Source organism: Aotus nancymaae, unplaced genomic scaffold (assembly GCF_030222135.1).
Source record: "Aotus nancymaae isolate 86718 unplaced genomic scaffold, 86718_ANA_hifiasm-v0.15.2.pri h1tg000057l, whole genome shotgun sequence".
Lineage (NCBI taxonomy): Eukaryota > Metazoa > Chordata > Mammalia > Primates > Aotidae > Aotus > Aotus nancymaae.
Genome location: NW_026988471.1, coordinates 6,476,453 through 6,497,921, shown reverse-complemented (window position 1 = coordinate 6,497,921; position 21,469 = coordinate 6,476,453). Strand labels below are relative to the sequence as shown.

Sequence of the window (21,469 nt, the reverse complement as noted above, 5' to 3'; positions counted from 1 at the left end):
TAATGCTGCAGGGAACTGCCCGAGACTGAGTAATTTAAAAAGGAAAGAGGTTTAATTTACTCACAGTTCAGCATAGTTGGGGAAAGTCTCGAGAAACTTACAATCATGATGGAAGGTGAAGGGGAAGCAAAGCACCTTCTTCACAAGGTGGCAGGAAGGAGAATGAATGAAGGAGCAACTACAAAACCCTTATAAAACCATCAGATCTCCTGAGAACTCAGTCACTGTTATGAAAACAGCATGGAGGTAACCACCTCTATGATTTAATTACCTCCACCTGGTCTCTCCCTTGACACGTGGGGATTATGGGGGTTACAATTCAAGATGAGATTTTGGCTTGGGGACAACAAAGCCTAACTGTATCAGCTGCCTCCAGTTAAATGAAGTTCAGCTGCTGTGATTGGCTGAAACTTGGCTACTTGTTAGTAGGGTACGTTACAATTTATTTAACACATCAAATTGGGTTACAGCTCCTTATGTATGGAAAAACCTTTCGGCTTAATGTAAAATTCGTAAGGAGGCAGTTTGAGGCCAAATTTAATTACACACTGAAATTTTAAACAGGCAAGGGTCTCTAGGCTGAAGGGATCCCAGTTGTGTTTGTCCTAATAAAAGTGAGTGTGCTCTGCAAACAGGCTACCCCGCAGACATCCTAGAATAGAAACATAAAGACCCACTGGGGCCCCAGTGGCCAATCACCTCTTTGGGGCAACACCGAATTTCCTAGATCCTTTGGAGAATTTGCACATGGTATCAACGGGATAAAACAAAAGATGGAAAATTAAAACATGCTGAGAATTTTGCAAAATTTGCTTAAAAAACTTTGTCAACCTGAAATAATTGATAGGATCAGAATCCAGCTAAAAAGAATTATTCAAGCACAAAATTTAAGGATAGCTGTCTGAGAAACACAGACTCCAAAGAAATGGAGTCAGTGCTCCAAAGTGAAACACATGGACACAGGGAGGGGAGCATCACACACTGGGTCTGTGGGGGGGAAATAGGAGAGGGACAGTGCGGGGATGGAGAGTAGGGAAGGAATAACATGGGGAGACATGCCAGATAAAGGTTATGGGGAGGAAGGCAGCAAACCACACTGCCATGTGTGTACCTATGCAACAATCTTACATGTTCTTCACACGTACCCCAAAACCTAAAATGCAATTTAAAAAAAGACAAAAAATAAAGACTGTAGGGTGGAAAAAAAATTAAAGTTTTAGTTAGATAGGTAGAAACAAAGAAGTTTATCAGAATTATATTTTCCATACAGTTGTTTTACAAGTTACAGCAATTTGGTTGGTCACCGCTGGTTCATTTTCAGGAAATGCATAATTAACATTCTATCTGAAGCAATTTGATAATTATAGAGTCTTTTGGTCTATCTGGTCTAGTCTAGTACAAGACAAGAAATAAGAAAGTTAATTTATAAAGAGCATCAACAATTAATAGGGAAGGTGTTCTACCTCTGACACTATTTAGTCTTTTACAACATTTTACTAAACAATGTAGATAAGGAAAAAGTTAATCTATAATCAGAGAAACAAAGGTTGCAGCCACCTATTACATAACTACATGACTCAGGACCCACCAACATGTTTCTTTTAAAATAATTCAAAGTTCCAATAACGTTAACTTGAATTACTTATTTTCACAACTTTGTGCATTAAGACAGTTTTCTTGGCCTCTCCCCCCATCTTCACCCCACATACGTCCTGTAAGTAGCTCAATGCATCTGCTCAGCAAGCAAGCATTCTCAGTTAAGGACTTTATCTCCTCTGAGTCCACGATCTCTTAAGTCCACGGCTCTGTACAATGCCCTCAGCCTAATGTGCTCTTGTATACACAGCAATAACGAAAAGTGTGACATCACACGTTCACTTGTGATTCTACAATGGCAAACTTCCAGATTAGTAAAATGATGCAAATTTTCAGTTAAGGACTTTATCTCCTCTGAGTCCACGATCTCTCAAGTCTACGGCTCTGTACAATGCCCTCAGCCTAATGTGCTCTTGTATACACAGCAATAACGAAAAGTGTGACATGACATGTTCACTTGTGATTCTACAATGGCAAACTTCCAGATTAGTAAAATGATGCAAATTTGCTCAGACTCACGTGATTCTTCCAAATATTCAAAATGTTTAATCTTTCATCTTTTGAACTACTCACATATGTAGTAATACATTTTTTTTTTAGGAGGCACATGTCTTTGATGAGTTCCTTGTACAGGCCAAGAGAAAACTTCCTTTTGCCCTCTGAAGATTCTCTGAAAATAAGCTGAAAAAAAAAAACAGATTAATTGAAGAAAAGTGATACAAATTTATTTTAACATGCCTAGCATAGGGGAATCCTAGGAGAATGATGACCCAATAACTCAATGGGATTCTGATGCTTATATAACTTTCTTCCTAGAGGGTGAGGGAGAGAGGGAATGTAGGTAATTCTTTCAAGGAGCAGTGAGTGATCATTAAGGAGGGTGAATAAACCTGGGAGACAGAAATTAGCCTGTATATGATGAAGTTGAATGCATCCTAGAGATTGAAATTGTCTTGTGAAAAGATCATCCAGGCACATCTACATTCCTCAGTCTTCTTTTCTGCCTTAGTAAACTAGGTTTCAAGGCAAGGTGGAAAGCAATTGCTCTTGGTGTGTCCAACCTGTATGCAGATAAGGAAAAAGCCTCTTCTAGCACCTGGTTGTCATCAATGGCCTTTAACTGCAAACATTTATCATGCCAGGATGCCTTTTTTGGACTAAAATTTTCTGGAATGCCTCACTCTCAAACTAATAATATTTCCTATACTTTATTTCAAAAGACAAAGACTTCACTAGACTTTATTCGTTTCAGTTTGAATCAGCAATTAATCAGAAGCTTAATTTAGGTTTACAGAATAGTTGTGTTTAATCTCTAATAAAATATAATATGCAAGGAAAACTATTCAATTAACAAGACTGAGATAATTTTTGTTACTATTGCCATTTAAGTTGCATTTAAAGCTACATGATATGCATTCATTTTAATACATCTCAAACAATGTTGAAACTCCTCAAATAATCCATTCCAAAAATGGAGCTTCAGATCATACATTTATATTTTATTTGTCAACAAGCATTTCAGTTTCTTATAAAGCAAATGAATTTCTCCCCAAACCCTAACTCTTCATATCAAATACAAAAATGTTGCCACTTGAGTCAATTTCCCCCAAACGGTTGATTTGTACAGCCTCACAAATCATAAATTGCCAGGCAAATAAATCATTTTGCACTTGGTTTCTACAAAGATAAAATAAAATATTTTTTAAAGGTGCTGACTTAGACCTTTGTGGAATTTGTTTAAATACGTCATACTTTAATTAAAATATATATTGATGCATTTTGTTTCCCTGAGCGAAGCAATATGGTAATAAGTTCTTAACAATTCAGATCTGTGCCTTCTCATGGTGCATTTTGCAATTCTTACTTTTTTTTTTTCTTTCTCTAATCAGTAATCAGTACTTTTTGAGGTTTATGTGTACAGTATATACTTTACTTTCCTTCCGTGGCATAGACTGAATACAGAGATTAAAAGTACACACATTTAGAATCAAGCAAAGCATAATATATGTTTTTGCTGCTCTTCAATGATGAGCTCTATACATTAATCAAGGTAGCAGGCTCAAGCAAAACATTACACTTTTTCCTGCTCAAAGGAAATAGCAGCAATTCTTTAATCAGCATTTCAATGTCAGGTAAGGAACTGGGAGAGAATCAGGAACATGTCTCTTGCCCAGATGGCTTTAATTTTACTTTAAAAGTATTCTTCTTTTTTGTTCCCAACCCTACAGCCTCAGATCAACTTGGGATACCGTAAATGTTATTCCATGAGGATAATGATATTTCATTCTTGCATTCTTACTTAATTAGTTCTATAGAGAGGTTGCCTCTTTAAATGTTTTTTCTTTTTAATGTAACTGTAGCTTTAAATGCAGAATGTAGAATCTGTCTTATTAAAAACCACCTGTTGGGTTGATAGCCAGCTTTGTTGGCTGGGCATGTGCACTCTCTGATTAAATTGTGGTGAATGCAGCTGGGTTACTATGGATTAGAATACATTGTGATTTGATTGGAGCTTAGAGACTGTGAACAGGTTTCACAGAATTATAGAATTTTATAATAATGGAACTGGCTGCCACTCTGTAGTTATTTTCTTTCAATCCCCTTGATTTACAGATGAGGAAACTGAAGCCCAGGAGGTAAAGAGAATGGGCCAAATTTATTCAACTGATTAACAAAGCAAAAGCAAAATTCTCTGGATCACTAAACCTGAGTTTGTTCTAATATGGCAAAAACTCAAGTGATATCCACCATTAGACACGTTATGAAAATTTTTCCAGCAAATTTAACGACTGATTTTGAATTCATAAGGGCAATCAGATTTGTGAGTTTCTAACAGAGATAGATTTTTTTAAGTAAATTAAAATTGATATTTTGCTCTTTCAAACAGTGACGAGAGAAGAACTGTTGATGTGTCCTTGTGGTTTCACTGAATCACGTTACTTACTCTGAACCAGATATAACGTGATTTGAGCAATTTCCACACTCTAACAGGATGAATTTCAATGACCTGATCTGGAAAGAGAAATGCCATCATTCAACATGGGACCAAATTTGTTGGTACCAGTCCCATTAGCACGGGATCTCCTGATTTACAAAGTGGATTTACAATCAATGTGCCCTTTCATTCTTAGTTTGATGATGTTGATGATGATGACAATAAATATGTTGGGTGCCATATAGTGTTCTAAGTTCTTTTTACTGGAATCTTATTCTATTGGTACCATTATTATTCATAGTTCATCAGTAAATTCTGCCCCCAGATTCTATAGTCTTTTTATTATACCATAAAAAGTTACAAAGCAGTAATGTCTTCTTCTTCCATGTGTGATAATATTGGAAAACTGAAAGATGCATGTATTAGAAATACCTTGTACTCTCACCCTCACATGTCTATGAAGGGAGATACTTCGTCTTCTTGGAAAATTGCTTGAAAGGGAACTTACACCTCTTTCTCCATCCAGTCTGAGTCTCCTTCATAGAAAAGCTGAGGATCTTATGTCCATCCAGCTAATGAGAAAAGTGTCATCTGACTTTTGTTGGGCCCATTTCTCTGTTGAATTGTATTAGTAGGATAACAGTGTCTGATCATATGTGCTCCAGCTGTCTTTCTCTTGCTTACTCTAGGCAGTGTCCTTGTTTGAATACAACTGACTTCTACTTCCAATCTTAAAAGTTAGAAGAATGCAATGGTTGAGTTCCTAGAATCTGCCTTCAAACACTTAGTGCTTACCTGTGAAACTTTGGACAATTCACATTATCTTTCAATGTCTCATTATCTCCAGCAACAAATGAAAATGATGATAATAGTAACTACCACCTAAGTTTGTTTTGGTCTTTTTACCAGACAATACTTCAGAAATGCTTAGAAAAGGTGAATGGCATCAACAAACATATTATTAACTATTGTTGTTATTATTCATGGTAAGTATGCCCTGGGTCTAGCCTCCCTACTGTACAGGAGACTTCAGTGACCTGTTCTTCTTCCTAAAACAGAAGGAACCAAAGAGATATGATAGGCTTTATGAACTCAGCTGTTTAAGGAGCTAAGAAGGCTCTGCAAATTCTTATCTGTTTATAACTTAAGTATTCTGAATACAGCACAACTCTTGGTCTCCATTTGGGCCTGAGTGAATATTTTAAAAGGTTGCTGTTAACCTACACCTCCTAACACCTTAGATAAAGAGTAGCTTCTTACATCTTTCTGAGCTGCAATTGATGTTGCTTGGATTCCCTTGCTTTACCTCTCATGTGGAGATTAGATTGAATTAAGATAGCTCATTTTCTAAAATGTAAGGAATCTCTTACAGTGTTAATTCAAGTGATAACTCATACTTTATTTTGAAAGAACGAGTTTATGCTGTCATTTAACTCTTCTAATGCCTTTTGGATATTTGGAGGAAAGAGAATTAATTTGGGCATTGGAGCAATTTGGGGATTAGGCATGGAGCTCCCAGAGCAGTCTTTTCAACTTTTAAAGCCCATAGGAATCTTCATAAGCTGCACCTCCTGATTCAGTAGTGCAGAGGCAGGGCCTAGAAAAGTGTTTGTAACAAGCTCCCAGATGGTGCCTATGCTGCTGCACAGCAAGTTCCTAGGGAATGCTGGGAAATGACATAGGATGAATATCAGATTCCTCATGTTGCCTCAGTTCTGTAAAACCTGGGTGTTAGAACATCCGTGCTTACTATTACAAAAGCAGCCATGGTTCTAGATGTGTGGCCTAAACTTTAAAGCAACAATAACAAAAGTTTCCTAAAAGTCTCGATTTTGTTGCTAAAGACAGCTGACATATACATCACTAATGTGATAAATTTGGGCTCATATAGTATAGGATGTGATAGTTCTTCTCATTTCTACACAAATTTCATCTGTTTCCTGTGGAGAGAATATTACTAGTTCATCATCTTAGGAATATTATTTAGAAAACCCACCCTGTCAAGCTATACTTTTTCTGGGCAAAAGGACACCAAAACATTGAGTGATGTTTGCCTTTAAAACCTAGCTATTATCTGACCATAATTGAAAGGACCATCTCCTGAGGAAAATTTCCCACAAATGTGAAGGGACTTCAAAATGTTCATGAAAAATGCATGTCATGAAAAAGCTATGCATGAACTTTAAAAAATTTTGCACCACAATAAACTTCTACTAACGTACAGTGCATTGAAACAGGATCTAGTTTGAGGCACTAAGAAAGACAAAAACACAAGTTTGAACAAAACCCCTATCCAAGCAACAAAAATTCTAAAATTAAAGCAAGGACAAACATCAAATATATGGTAAAATGTGGATGAAAGAATGGAAAATTATTGATGCTTTATGAGTTTTGTGGGGACAATTTCAAAAATAAGTCAGCAGTTTACACATAGATAACTCAGTTTAAGATAAGACAAGATGATGTTGAAGATGAAGCGCATAGCAGTAGACCATCCACATCATTTATGAGAATAAACATTAATTTTGTTTGGGCCCTAATTGAAAAGAACTTGTGATTAATAGCACAAAGAATAGTAAACACTATAGACATCTCAATTAGTTCAGCTTAGACAATTCTGACTGAAAAATTAAAGTTGAGCAAAATTTCATGTAATGGTTATCAAAATCATTGCACACAGATCAGCTGGAGACAAGCACAGAGTTCTCAATAGGCATTTTTTTAATGGTGAGATTAAAATCCTGAGTCTTTATTTTATTTTATTTTTTTGAGACAGAGTCTCGCTCTGTCACCAGACTGGAGTGCAGTGGCACCATCTCTGCTCACTGCAACTTCCAACTCCCTGGTTCAGGCAATTCTGCCCAAGCCTCCCAAGTAGCTGGATTACAGTCCTACACCACCATGCCCAGATAATTTTTGTATTTTTAATAGAGACGGGGTTTCACCATGTTGGCCAGGATGGTCTCAATCTCTTGACCTCATGATCCACCTGCTTCAGCCTCCCAAAGTGCTGGGATTAAAGGTGTGAGCCACAGTGCTCAGCCCTGAGCATATTTTTGAGGAATACTTATGAGAGATAAAACATGGCTTTAGTAGTACCATCCTGAAGACAATGCACAATCAAAGCAATGGCTACCAAGTGGTGGAGGTGGCCCAATCAAAGCAAAAATGAACAAGTCAAGAACAAGGGTCTTGTAAAGAGTTTTCTGATGTTCTCAAATCTTTTGCTTGTTGACTTTCAGGAGGACCAAAGAATGATAATGTCTACTTATTACTGTAGTGTTTTAAGAAAGTTAGCCAAATCTTTAGCCAAAAAACACCTAGGAAAGTTTCACCAGAGAGTCCCTCTTAACCATCACAATGCTTCTGGTCATTTCTCTCACAAAACAAGGGTAATTTTCTCAGAGTTTCCATAAAAATTCTTAGGCACTCACATTACAGTCCTAATTTGGCTACTTTTGACTCATTTTTGTTTTCTAACCATAAAAAAAAAACTATAAAGGGAAACCATTTTTCTTCAGTTGAAAATTTAAAAAAAACTTCATTGATAAATCTAAATTTCCAGGACCCTCAGATTTTGTAGGGAAGAACTAAATTGTTGGTATCATTACTTATAAAAGTGTCTTGACTTTAATGGAGTTTATGTTAAGAAATAAAGTTTATGTTTTAAAAATTTTATCTCTTAATTACATTTTTCACGAACTTTTTTAAGTCTCCTTATATATTATCATGTAAACTCTTTTTCCAAGACTGCACTTAAACTACGTTTTTGTCTCTTGGTAGAAAGCACAAACATAATTATCCATGAATAGAAATCTCATTAATAATGCTTTTATTTAACAATTAAGGAAGGAGAGGCACAGGAGGATTGTAACTAATCCCAGTACACTCAACAATTTAGGAACAGAATCATGGCAAAGACCCATGTGGTGACTTCCAGTCTAATTTCTGTCTATGCTGCTGTAACATGTAACTTTTAAGAGTAGTCAATCCTCATTATGCATGGATTCTGTATTTGTGAGTTCTCTTACTCCTAAAATTTATTTTAACCCCAAAATCAATGCTATTGGCACTTTTGTAGTCATTTATAATGTGGGCAGAGAAGCTAAATATTTGAATCTTCCAATACAGAAGTTCCCAGCTGAGACTGAGCAAGGCAATGCTCTGACTTCTTGTTTTAGCTCTTAGACTCTAAACAAATGTCCTTTTTAAGGTCTATGTATGCTACATCTTTTGCTGGTAATTTTGCTGTTTAAAATGACCTCTAAGCATAGTACTGAAGACCTGTGTTGTGTTCTTATGTGTAAGACTATAATGTGCCTTATGGAAAAAATATGTGTTCTAGATAAGATTAATTCAGGCCAAATTATGCAATTGGCTGTGAGTTCAATTTTAATTAATCAACAGTATGCAATAAATAAGGTGTCTTTAAACATAACTACACATAAAACAAGGCTGTGTACTGGTTGGTTGATGAACACATGACTAGAGACTCATAGATGCGTAATCTTATTTTTCTCCTAAGAGCAATGGTTCAGTATTCATGATTTCAGTCTTCATGCCACTTTGTGATTTTGTTATAACAGCTAAAATAGAATAAGAAAACCTATTAAATATATTTGAAGCAGATAAAAACAACATTGTAGATTTCCAGACAGGATCAAGAACTGAGAACATAAGAAACCCCACCCAGTACCTTCACTCATTCCTAAAACATAGAAATTACAGATGACCTTCTCTAAATATTAAAGCCAAAAACAGGAAAGAAAAATCTCTGGACACCAGAACTAAAGATGAAATCCATTGCCATGTTAATGAGTGAGATTTGAAGCCATGCAGCCCATGGGCAAGTCCAGGGGGTGTATGTTTTATAAAATAAATTTTAATCCCAGAACTGAAATGGAGATGAAAACTATAGAAATCATCAGAAGCAGAGATGGAAACCCTGCAGATAGCCAAGGGCTGGACCAGTCATAAGCTGGAACTAGCACAATTTTGCCTGAAGCTCAAGGGCATGCCCAGAAGTAAGCAGTTGTCTTAAGTCATGGATAGAATCAGAGAGAGCTTCAAAAATATTGAAACTTGTGTTAATATATACAAATTAAAGTTCAGAAATCATTGTATAAGCTGATAAAAAAAAAAAAAAAAACTGATGTGAAACAACCCTGTAAGTATGCCTTCAAAAGGCAGAGCATTTGTGGAGAAAAACACCCATGGAAAATTGTCCCAGCTGAAATATGTTTATAAATTATAGATGAAGAAGGAATCACACTACCAAGAAGAGATGGTTGGAAAACACAACAAATAATACAATTTATATTTAAATAATTAGTTATGACCGAACAAATCTAATAGAAACTTAAGTATATTTAACATATTCAAAAGAAGCAATAAATAACAATATATTATGTAAAATAATATTGGTAAAACCACATTAAAATATAAAAAATCTTTTTCAGATGAAAAAATACATTAGTCTTCAGATTTAAAAATAATATCATTTAGGTAGAATCATGAAAAACAAATCTATACATAGTCACTATGTTATGAAACTATATGTCTTATTAAGAAAAAGTCATATTAAACTACAAGACAGGATTAGATCAATTATTTTCAAATGATCAATGTAGGAAGGAAAGCAGACTTCTGATCAGTAACTATAGATGTCAGAAATCTTTAGTATTATACTTAAAGTGCAGAGGGGAAACAATTTTCAATTTAGGATTTTATATCCAGCTTATCTCTTATTTCAGGCAAAGATTAGAATGGTAGCATTTTCAAACCTACATATACTGGAAGCATTCATAATCTGTACATCTTCATAAAAAACAAGAACTATTAAAATATGTTTTCCATAAAGTAGAAAAAAAAGATCAAGAGGCCAAAGAGTTTACAGTAAATACTGTAAGAATATTTCTTATTTAAATAAGATATAACTAAAATTCTAGGCAAAAATTTTAGAGAGGATGGAAGATGGAATTGGGAGGGAAGTTAAAACATATAAAGACATTAACACTGTATGTAAAGAGGAAAAAGATATTTCCAAACTTTATCATAAAATATCAAGTACATGTGTTACTAATATTAGAAAAAATTTTTCTTCAAAACAAGATTACAGATTTAAAAAAACTAATTTTAAGAAGAAAAATAACAAAATTTCACAGAATATGAGCCAGCTCAAAAATTTACTTATTTTCAGTAAGTAAAGATTCTACTGCACACAGAATCATAAGGTCAAAGGAAGACCCAAAACTATATCAGGAGAAGCCTCCGTGAATTTGGTGGTAGGTCCCATAGCCTTCAGGTACGACAGGTAGGACTTGGTCACTGAAACAAGTACCAGGCTGCTTTGGGTTGATTTCTATGTAGTTGAGTTAAAATACCAAGATCCTGGGCAGATTACTCCCAAAAAATAGAAGAAAATATTATTGAAAGCTAGACCTGGGTAGGAGTGAGGGACGAGTATTGAAGAGTTTAGTTTGCAAAATTGGCTGTTCTGCAAATTTTCATCTGCCATCCTTTTCAAATTCCTATTCAGATATTTAACAGAGATTTCTGTGAGCATAGGTTCCAAATAATTTGTTAGAAAGATGCAAAAAAAAACCTTATTTTTTAATCTCCCCAACCCCATTAAAAATTATTGGTAGTGATCGGTTTTGAGCCAATCAATGATTACAAATCTTTAGGAAATAATACTTCTTTGAATTTGGCATTAATTTTATCATATAAAAAAGTATTACAGAATGAATTCAACAATGTAAGTGATTATCACCATAATAAAATATTCTCCAAAAACTGTCCTTGATGTCTTAAACACTCTGTTTAAATAATCGTCAGAAATACACACACACACACACACACACACACACATACACACCCTCCATGAATTTAATATTTCAAAACTGTGATCACAACATACTGGACTCAGGCCATTAAAATTGAGATCACTTTCTATGGTCAGAAGTCTTATCTTTGTAAATGGTGCTGCTTTGTGCTTACAAGAACTTTACAAGTTTTGAATTCTCTAATTTTTTCCTCACCTCAGTTTGATTCTCCAACTCCCTTCACCTGTCAGTGTCATCTGAACGTGGGTTTGGCTACATGTATGGCTTGCTCTTTATAGTTTCCCATGATGACATTGCTGTTAAGGATGCCTGCCCTTAGAACCCACAAGCAATAAGAACATTTATTTCTTTCTGGCATTCTCTATCAATGTTGGTTTAGAATAGTGGCCAATTTTTCTTGCTGTAATGCTCAACCTCATTTGGATATTAGCCAGCTTCCACTCAAGGTTCTATATCACTTTGAGGCCACCAGTATCATTTTGAGATCATCAGAAATTATTCGTATGCAACCAAACCATCAAAGCTTTTCCAAGTTTATCTCTGATAACTGGGATGAAATATTTATCTACCCTAAAATGGTTTCTGGTGTTCAAAATTTAGTTATTTGGGCATATCAAAGGCACAAGAACCTACCTATGCAAGGGCCATCTGCTTAATAAAATATTTAGCCAGAATGTTTCCCTTAACTTCTAGGTGACCTTTTATTTTCACTTGAGTGAGCATCTACCTTTACAATAACTCCATTTTTTAAATCATTAAGGCATTGTGATGGTCAGTTTTATGTGTCAATTTGGCTACGGCATAGTCCCCAGTTATTTAATCGAAGAATAATCTAGGTGTTGCTGTAAAGGTACTTTGAACTTATGATTAAAACTATAATCAGTTGACTTTAAGTAAGAAAGATTATTCTAGATAACATAGGTGAGCCTGATTCAATCAGTTGAAAGGCCTTCAGAACAGAGTTGAAACTTCTCTTAGAAGGGAGAATAACAAGAAATTTCCCTGTGAATAGCAATACATCTCTCTCTATATATACATATGTATGTATATATGTGTGTATGTATATGTGTGTGTATACACACACACACACACACACACACACCCTGGCCATTCTTGTTCCCTGTTTGAACCCCTGATACAGGTGTCTAATCTAAACATCAACTTGCCCATTTTTAATAGAGATCTTTACTCAGCATCTCTGTGCCAAGGACAAACCCAAAAGTCGACACAGTTTCTTGTTCCTGAACATTTACCATGCTCTATCTGGTTAGGACAGTCAGTCCTGTCATCAGAACTGTTCTAACCCCTAGTTATGATTCAGATTCAAAGTATGAATTGAAATATTTAGGGTATATTCATTCTGATTATTTCCTTTTTATCTCTCTAGCCATGATTTATCAATCATAAAGATCAAGCAGAATCATTCAAAGGAATGTCTAGTAAATCTACCCAGGCCATGGACATGTCTTGGATAAAGGCTAATTAGTCCTGTATTTCTCCTTTTGATAATAAAGTGTTATAGCAACAATAATAAATGCAAAAGAAAAGTAACCATAACTCACAGAATATGAGGCGGCCCCAAAATTTCCTTATTTTCAGTAAGTAATGAAGATTCTACTGCATGCAGAATCATAGGATTCAAGGAAGACCCAAAACTACATCAGAAGAAGCCCCTGTGAATTTGGTGGTAACCTCCATAGCTTTCAGGCATGGCAGGTAGGACTTGGCCACTGCATTGAGAACAAGGCTGTTTTTGGTGATTTTTATGTAGCTGAGTTAAAATACCAAGGTCTTGATCAGATTATTCCTGAAAAACAGGAAAAATATTAATGACAGCTAGACCTGGGTGGCCAGAAAGTGTAGGGGGTATTAAATAATTTATTTTGCAAATTGGACATTTATACTTGCATTTTGAAGGGACAGATTCTGTCAAAAGGATGAAATCAGGTCATAAAGAGAATAAAAACACAGAAGTTCAGAAACCATTGTTTACAATAGTGGCAAAATTTGGGGATCCACTGAGTATCTCCACTGAGTCGGCTGAGGGAAGCTTCCCATGCTTTGTCATAATTGTAGGAGAGAAATTCACTTTTCTGAGATACACCATGCCTGAGATACTGGAACTTTTGCTGGCAACATTACAATTTTTTTTCCTTGATAACTTATGTCCTTCTGTGGCTGAATGAGTCAGATGGTAACTAGAATTCATTTGAAAGCTCATGTTCTCTTTAGGCCTTAGCGAAAGGTTATCCACAGATGATTAAGGTAGACTAACAGGACAACCAGAAGGCCTTGAAATCCTGATTAGAAAATCTTGAAAAGGAAACAAAACTTCAGTAAATCCCTGAAGAAAGAAAGTTTACATCCGTATGTACTGTTAGATCTTCAAGAAAAGGACAACAAGTAGTGGCTATCTGAACCTAAAGTTTGCGGTAAAAGGCAGAACATAGATTGGCAACTATATAATAGGTTGCCTTGGGTGGGATTAAGGAAAAATAAATGGAATTTAGATTTGATATTACTGAAAGAAAATGGGGATAATTATTTTATTGTTAGATCTGAGATCTTGAATGAATCTGTATCCCTGCCCACTGAGTTTCTTCGTAAGTGGGATAACAGTGTTATAAGGTGTATTAGTCTGTTCTCATGCTGCTAATAAAGATGTACCTGAGACTGGGTAATTTATAAAGGAAAAAGGTTTAGTTGACTCACAGTTCCACATGGCTGGGGAGGCCTCACAATTACGGTAGAAGGCAAAGGAGGAGCAAAGTCATGTCTTACATGGCAGCGGGCAAAAGAACATGTGCAGGTGAACTCCCCTTTATAAAACCATCAGGTCTCATGAGACTTATTCACTATCATGGGGACAGCATGGGAAAAACCCACATCATGATTTCATTACCTCCCACTGAGTTCCTCCCACACGACACATGGAAATTATGGGAGCTACAATTCAAGATAAGATTTGGGTGGGAACACAGTGAAACCATATCACGATGGCTGGTGCAAGGTAGAGTAATTAATACATTTTTGTGTTGTTTCTTCAACTATGAGCTTTATTCCTTTCTTCACACATAGTTTCAAAAGATATTTTGCAAGATTGGGTAAAGATTTAGATGCCTGTCTGAACATAGTTGGGCTCAGCCCTAATAATTTTTCAACTTCTGTAGAATGTTGGCTCATGTAGAGTCTGATGTTTTAAAGAAATCCTCAAATTTGGGTCTGATTTAAGCACAAAAATACCAATAAGTCTGTGTCTACAGTAGTTATAGAGGGAAATTCAGGAATTTCAGGGAAGAGATCTGACAAGAAGCATTTAACACACCAATTCTATTTACTAACCAAGCTCCCCAGTTAAGTTGGATGGTGGATATCATAAAAGGAAAAATTATTTTCTCCGTCAGAGGATCCCAGGTAGCAATTATTGACTAGGAAGCAGGGAATGTCTGAAGCTATCAGAGGTACCTATTAATACCATTGGGCATTCATTCACTCTGAACAAGAGGAACAGACTGAGTAGTAAGATTGATTTCTTTTTTCCTGAGGCAGAGTCTCACTCCATTGCCCAGGCTGGAGTGCAGTGGCATGATCTCGGCTTACTGTAACTGCTGCCTCCCAGGTTCAAGTAATTCTCCTGCCTCAGCCTCCTGAGTAGCAGAGATTACAGGCAGCCACCACCACACCCAGTTAATTTTTGTATTTTTAGTTGAGACGGGGTTTCACCATCTTGTTCAGGCTGGTTTCCAACTCCTGATCTCAAGTGATCTGCCCACCTTGGTCTCCCGAAGTGCTGGGATTATAGGCGTGAGCTACCATACCCAGCAGGATTGATTTTTAAAAGTTAAGCACTGGCATATCTACAAGAAGACAGTGATTTTAGATCTTGATTGAAGATAATTACACTTGTGGATTTAAAGGAAATTAAGAGCTAAATTCTTCCTCAGAACACATTTTAATGAAGCTATTTTTTAGTCTGAATTTTTAAAAATTATTTTTCGTACCAACTGATATAGCCATATTATTAAATACTATAAATTGTCAAGACTTTTAGCTCTGAGGCACTTCTAAGATGGATAATTTGGCCACATTGATGGTTCCTCAAGTTATCATTGGTGAAATTATAATCGATGAAATGATGCCACATATGGCACACACAAACATTAGGGACACATGCATTAATGACGGGGAGCAAGCACCCAGCCAGCTAGGGTAAGGACGAGGGAGACGTCATCTAGTGAGCGCTGCTGACAGCTGGTTGAAGATGACATTTTGAACTCTCTGCTTCATACCAGCTAATTCTAAGGGGGACAGCCATTTCTGTCCTCAGAACTGACAATCTGCCTTTCCCAGAAGAGGCAGTTTTGGAGATTTTATCTTTTAAATTAACTCTCAGAGATGCAAAGACAAAATAGAGGAAAGCAGACACTGAGGTGTGGAGATGGTGACCCAAGGCCAAGTTTGCTCAGTGAGGGACAGTGGCACCACAGGGCCACAAACTCTTCAGTCCTTGGAGTCAGTTTTGTTGATGGATTTGTAGGAATTTTCTCTACTAACCCGTGGTCTTTCAGACAATGTTCTTGATAATATAGAGCAAGACAAAGTCAGGCCAGATAAACACAATTTCACCAATAATTTTAAGAAAACAATTCCAATCAGAGCAAAGACTTCCACAGGTCGTATCTAATTTTCCCAAGAGATAATAAAGCTTAGTACTTAGTGACCTCAGTCAAACCAGAGCAGAGGCCCCGCATGGGACTCACCCCTCTGAGCAAGCAGCCTCCAGTGGAAAAGACGGAAGCAGGATCTGACCCAGAGCCCTGGTCCATGCCATGGTTAGGGAAAATCACAGCTGAATTTTGTTGGGTCCTCCAAATTATGAAAAGTTCGCTTCTCAAACATAGAAGCTTTAATAATAATTGAGTCGTGTTGACTTACTACAGTGAGAAAAACTACGTAGACAATTTGCAAATGATTTTTTCATTAGGGGAAGTGAACACAGTTTTGATTACTGGTATGCTGGGCTCAAAGGTTGTTAAGTAGGATATCAGAAGGAAGAGGAATCTTTGAATTGATTGATACCTTGAGTTCAGAATCAAGGTGAGTGAGCTGAGGTTCTGAGAGAAGGAAATGGTGTGCTATTGAGACATTCTGCATTTGTAGTTGTGCAGCCGATAAGAAAGGTATAATTCCAGTTTTAAAATGTTAGAACAAACCTCACCTCTGTCTCCCAGTGCATGGTTGGGCGACATGGTTTGTTTGGTGGCTTCTTTCATGGTTCACATAATGGTTCTGTATCCTGAGACATTGAGACAGAGGCTGTACGTTTCACGGACATTCGCATTCTCATGCAACGCCTAACACAGCAGAGGGCACGGCAGGCAGAACAGATGGGTTGGCTGGACTCACTGACCAAGCCCTCTCTGCAATGGCAGCACCTATGCTTAACAATGCCTGATGAACGAATAACACCTGGCCTTTTCTACGGCCCGGTCTGTTCCCTGGGAGTTCCCTTCCCCAGATGCTTGCTTGCACTGGGAAAGTGGCGAATGCTGCTTGGTCTTCTGTCGTGCCCACTTGCCCCATGCGCAGGTGATGTGGCACCTCCCAGCTGTTGACACACACGCTCCCTGCCTTTATCTCAGCTTCAGTTCCCACCAGCCACAGTGAAATTTCCCCCAACTGCTACCGATCCTCACACAGGAAGACATGCAATTGCTTCAGTAAGTAATTACTGAATTTTACAAGCAAGACGGTCATTTTTCAACACAGGTGCATTTAATGGCTCAGAGCCACATGCTCTGAAAATGAACCATACTGTCCCTTTTGATCTGAAATTAACCAACTGTGCTTCAAGAAAAGGCCAATAAGGTTCTTCTCTGCTAATTACAAGAATGTTATGACTTAGTTCTGAGATATCAGAAACATTGGCTAGTGGGGATGAGAAAAAGAAGGCAGGATCATAGACTATAAATACCAGAAAGTTGTAGGGATGATCTCAGATAGGTGTATTCAAATCCAGTCCACTGAGCCCAAAGTGTGAGATATGGTCACAGTAGTCATTGGTATTCATCAAGGGAAACCATATCATGAGTGTGGACCCAGCAAAGGGGATCCAAGGGACAAGTAGAACCTGGAATGTCTCCAGCACCTTACACAGAACCTGGCTAACAGTAGGCAGGCCATACGTTCTGTGCAGTAAGGGCAGGCAAGTAGATTCCAAGTTCCTGGGGGAAAAGCTTGACAAGTTCTAGGGAGAGGATTGAGGGTTCAGTGGAGGGACCTGGGGGTCCAGGGCTGGTATTAACACCCAGGAGTTAAGGTGTGACTGAGCCTCCAGGTAGAAGGCATCATTGATTACAGATTAGGTGGAGTAAAGAAGGCAAGAATTGACATTTTAGTGTTACCATCTTTCCTTAAAATAGCCAACTTAAAACGTAAGAGAGACGTCACGGTTCCAGCTCAAGGGTCTTGCTCTTTTTCAGTTTTGCCATCCCAAGCTTATTTGCAAGAACTTTCCTGCCACTAAATTCCCTATGAACTGTCCACAACTCATCATTGCACCCACAGTTGTTTTAGGGATTGTAGGTGCTCTCATGCACAATTGAAAGGGAACAGAGCAAAGGCTGTGGCAGTTGGGTGCTACTTTGTCTAAGCAGTGGACATGGTACCTGTCTCAGTAAAGCTTTCTCCAGGGCCTGCAGGAGGAATTCTGGGCATGAACTCTGTGGACTGGCACTGGCAGGTTCTGTCCCAGCTAAATTCTGTGCTGTCAGAAGGCAGGACCTCCTCTGTTACAGGCTCCTGCACACTCAAGACACACCGCCCAAATCACCAGCTTTTTCACAAAAGTCAGAATTCTTTTTTCTGGGGTAACTTCCTCCAGGACAACTGAGACTCTGGGGCTTCTGCAGGCATTATTTTCACTGCCCTCCCTCACCTTCCCCCACCACTCTCAATTCTCATCCTTGGGTCTGTGCTGCCTCTGCAAAGCCTTCTGTCCTCTCTCACTTTCCCAACAGCTCCTGATGCTCATTGAACCCAGAGTTCCAATCATCTGTCACTGAGAGCTTAGCCGCACTTCCTCAAAGACAGAAAATAGTTCATCTCCTAGTGTCCTCTAGAAGTAAGAAGATACATTTCACACCCTATAACACAGCAAATGAAGAAGAATCCACAGGGGCCCCATTAAAATTGCTTAATGTTTGGGCCAGGCATGGTGGCTCACACCTGTAATCCCAGCACTTTGGGAGGTCAGGGCAGGTGAATCACCTGAGATTGGGAGTTTGAGACCAGCCTGACCAACATGGAGAAATCCCGTCTCTACTAAAAATACAAAATTAGCTGGATGTGGTGGCACATGCCTATAATCCCAACTACTGGAAAGAGTGAGGCAGGAGAATCACTTGAACCTGGGAGAAGGAGGTTGCAGTGAGCCCAGATCTCATCATTGCACTCCAGCCTGGGCCATAAGAGTGAAACTCCATCTCAAAAAAAAGCTGGGGGGTGGAGGAGATAGGGGAGGAATAGCAAGGGGTAGGGGGATTGGGGAGGGATAATATTAGGAGAAATACCTAATGTAGATGACTGGGGAATGGATGCAGCAAACCACCATGGTCTGTGCATACCTATGTAACAATCCGTACCCCAGAACTTAAAGTATAAAAAAAATTGCCTGATGTTCTCATGAAAAGACACTGTCTTGCTTAAACATACTCTTCTGGCTTAACTCTCCATGAAATGTGGCCCTTGCTCTCACAGTTTATAATCTAGCTGAGAAAATGGCAACAGAAGATGTCACAAGATTATGTCCAATCAGTGGTTCAGGGCTGTGTCTGATGCACAAGTGATTCACGTTTAATGATCCTGGGGAAAGGAGACCTAATGATGGGCATTTTCCTGCAAGAGGTAGAAAATGAGCTAAGCTTTGAACTTAGGAAAAAGCATTTTGGCTAGCAGGAAGGGAGAGAGGGTGAGGAAAATTGAGATGAATTAGAGTCTGGCCAATAAGACAGAAAAAAGAGAGCTTTGACTTGTAAGAGGGGAGCACAGCATGCTGGTTGTTTAAGGAGGAAATTACCCAGGACTTAGAAACCAGGAACGGGCCGGGCATGGTGGCTCTAACCTATAATCCCAGCACTTTGGGAGGCTGAGGAGGGAGGATCACCTGAGGTCAACAGTTCGAGATCAGCCTGGCTAACACGGTGAAACCCCGTTTCTACTAAGAATACAGAAAATAAGCCAGGCATGGTGGCGCATGCCCGTAATCTCAGCTACTCGAGAGGCTGAGGCAGGAGAATCACTTGAACCCGGGAGGCAAAAGTTGCAATGAGCCAAGATGGTGCCATTGTACTCCAACCTGGGCAATAAGAGCAAAACTCCACCTGAAAAAGAAAAAAAAAGAAGAAACCAGGAACGAAAGCTTAGGCCCAGTGTGGAGTAAATGTGTAGGCGGTCAGGTGTTGAGATCTGTAGGGAAGGGCTGGAGTTGAAAGAGGGGCGGCAGGGCTGCTGCTGCAGGCGTCCCGGCGCAAGGGCTGGGACAAAGCCTAAGATGGTCTTAAGCAAACAGGTTGATGAAATGACAAATTGCTGATCTGGAAGTATTAGTTCTGCAGAGCAGCATTCTTAAGCCTGTAATGTCAGTGGGTTATTTTTCAAGCAAACTCTTATTCAGAAACTCATTTTTCATAAAGCAGATAAAGCCCCATTTTGATATGTGTGAAAGGGGCAGAGGCCAACTGCCAGGCCCACTCACTCCCAGACTCCATCCAAGATGTGGCCCTCAGCATCTCGGAAAGATATCCTCGGGCTCCTAGACCCAGGAGTACTGGAGGGTAACGCTTTGTTAAGACATTCTATTCAGTTGGTTAAACAAAGGAATACTGAAAGAATGGCTACTAATGACCACTCATGATGGCATTAACTGGATACCTTTGAGAACAGGAGGAACTCTGGGAGAGAAAGGATAAGAGAAAAAGAAATGAGTAACTTGCTGCAGACACATTCCTGCAAACATCAAGCTAGCTGATTAACATGGAAATTGCAGACAGAGAAAACAGCAAAACACATGCAAGGAAAGGTATGAAGATGAATAAACAAGGGAAGAACTGGAATTAAAGTGTGCAGTGGGCATGAGCAGCATCACTCAGCCCTGATCAGTAAGATCAATAAAGCAACATTCTTAAGACTTTGGGACCAACCTTTCTAGCCTTCCTCCTGCTTGTTCCTCATACCATAGCAAACAGGAGGCGTTTCAAACGCACACTTCATTATGTCATTTCCAGGTTTAAAATCCTTCAAATGTTTTCTATGGTTTTTCAAGATGAAGTTCAAACCCACAAGGAAGCTGCATGCTCACCAAGCCTTCTGCAATTGAATGAGGGCCTGAATAATCTGCTTGGCTCTGGCCAACTTCTCCAAACTCATCTCAATCTTCTCTCTCTCTCACTCTCTCTCTCTCTCTCTCTCACACACACACACACACACAGACACACACACAAATTTATTTATTTATTTTTGAGACAGGGTCTTGCTCTGTTCCCCAGGCTGGAGTGCAATGGGGTAATCATGGCTCACTGCAGCCTTGACCTCTTGGGCTCAAGTGATGCTCCTGCCTTAGCCTCCTGAGTAGCTAGGACTACAACCACACATCACCATGCCCAGGTATATATACATATTTGTATTTTTTGGAGAGACAGGATTTCACCATGTTGCCCAGGCCAGTCTTAAACTCCTGGGCTCAGGTAAACCTCCTACCTTGATTTCCCAAAGTTCTGGGATTACAGGTATGAGCCACCATGCCCAGCCACACTTTATTTCTTTTCTGGGCCACACGGGGTATGCTTCAGGCCTTCTGTGACTTTTTTTCCATCTTTCCCTATTTCAAGGCCTTTACCTGTGATGAACCTTCCATCTGAAGCTTTTTTCACTCTTTCTTCATTCAGCTAATTCCTACTTATCCCTCCAGGCTCCATGTACAAAGTTATTCTTGAATTTCTATAAGGGAATACCTTATAGAAAAGAGGTCTAATGGACTCCCAGTTCTGCAGGCTGTATAAGACATAGGGTACTGGCATCTACTTGACTTCTGAGG

At 38.6% G+C, this 21,469-nt stretch overlaps 1 protein-coding gene across 1 annotated transcript in view; it reads right to left on the bottom strand.

The window, feature by feature from the left end:
• Positions 1-986: 986 nt before the first annotated feature.
• Positions 987-21,469, bottom strand: part of RNF144A (ring finger protein 144A) — a 321,607-nt gene continuing 301,124 nt past the window's right edge. The window contains exon 11 of the transcript XR_010337882.1: positions 987-2,277. The gene's annotated coding sequence lies outside the window, so the exon portion shown is untranslated. The remainder of the gene's footprint in view (positions 2,278-21,469) is intronic.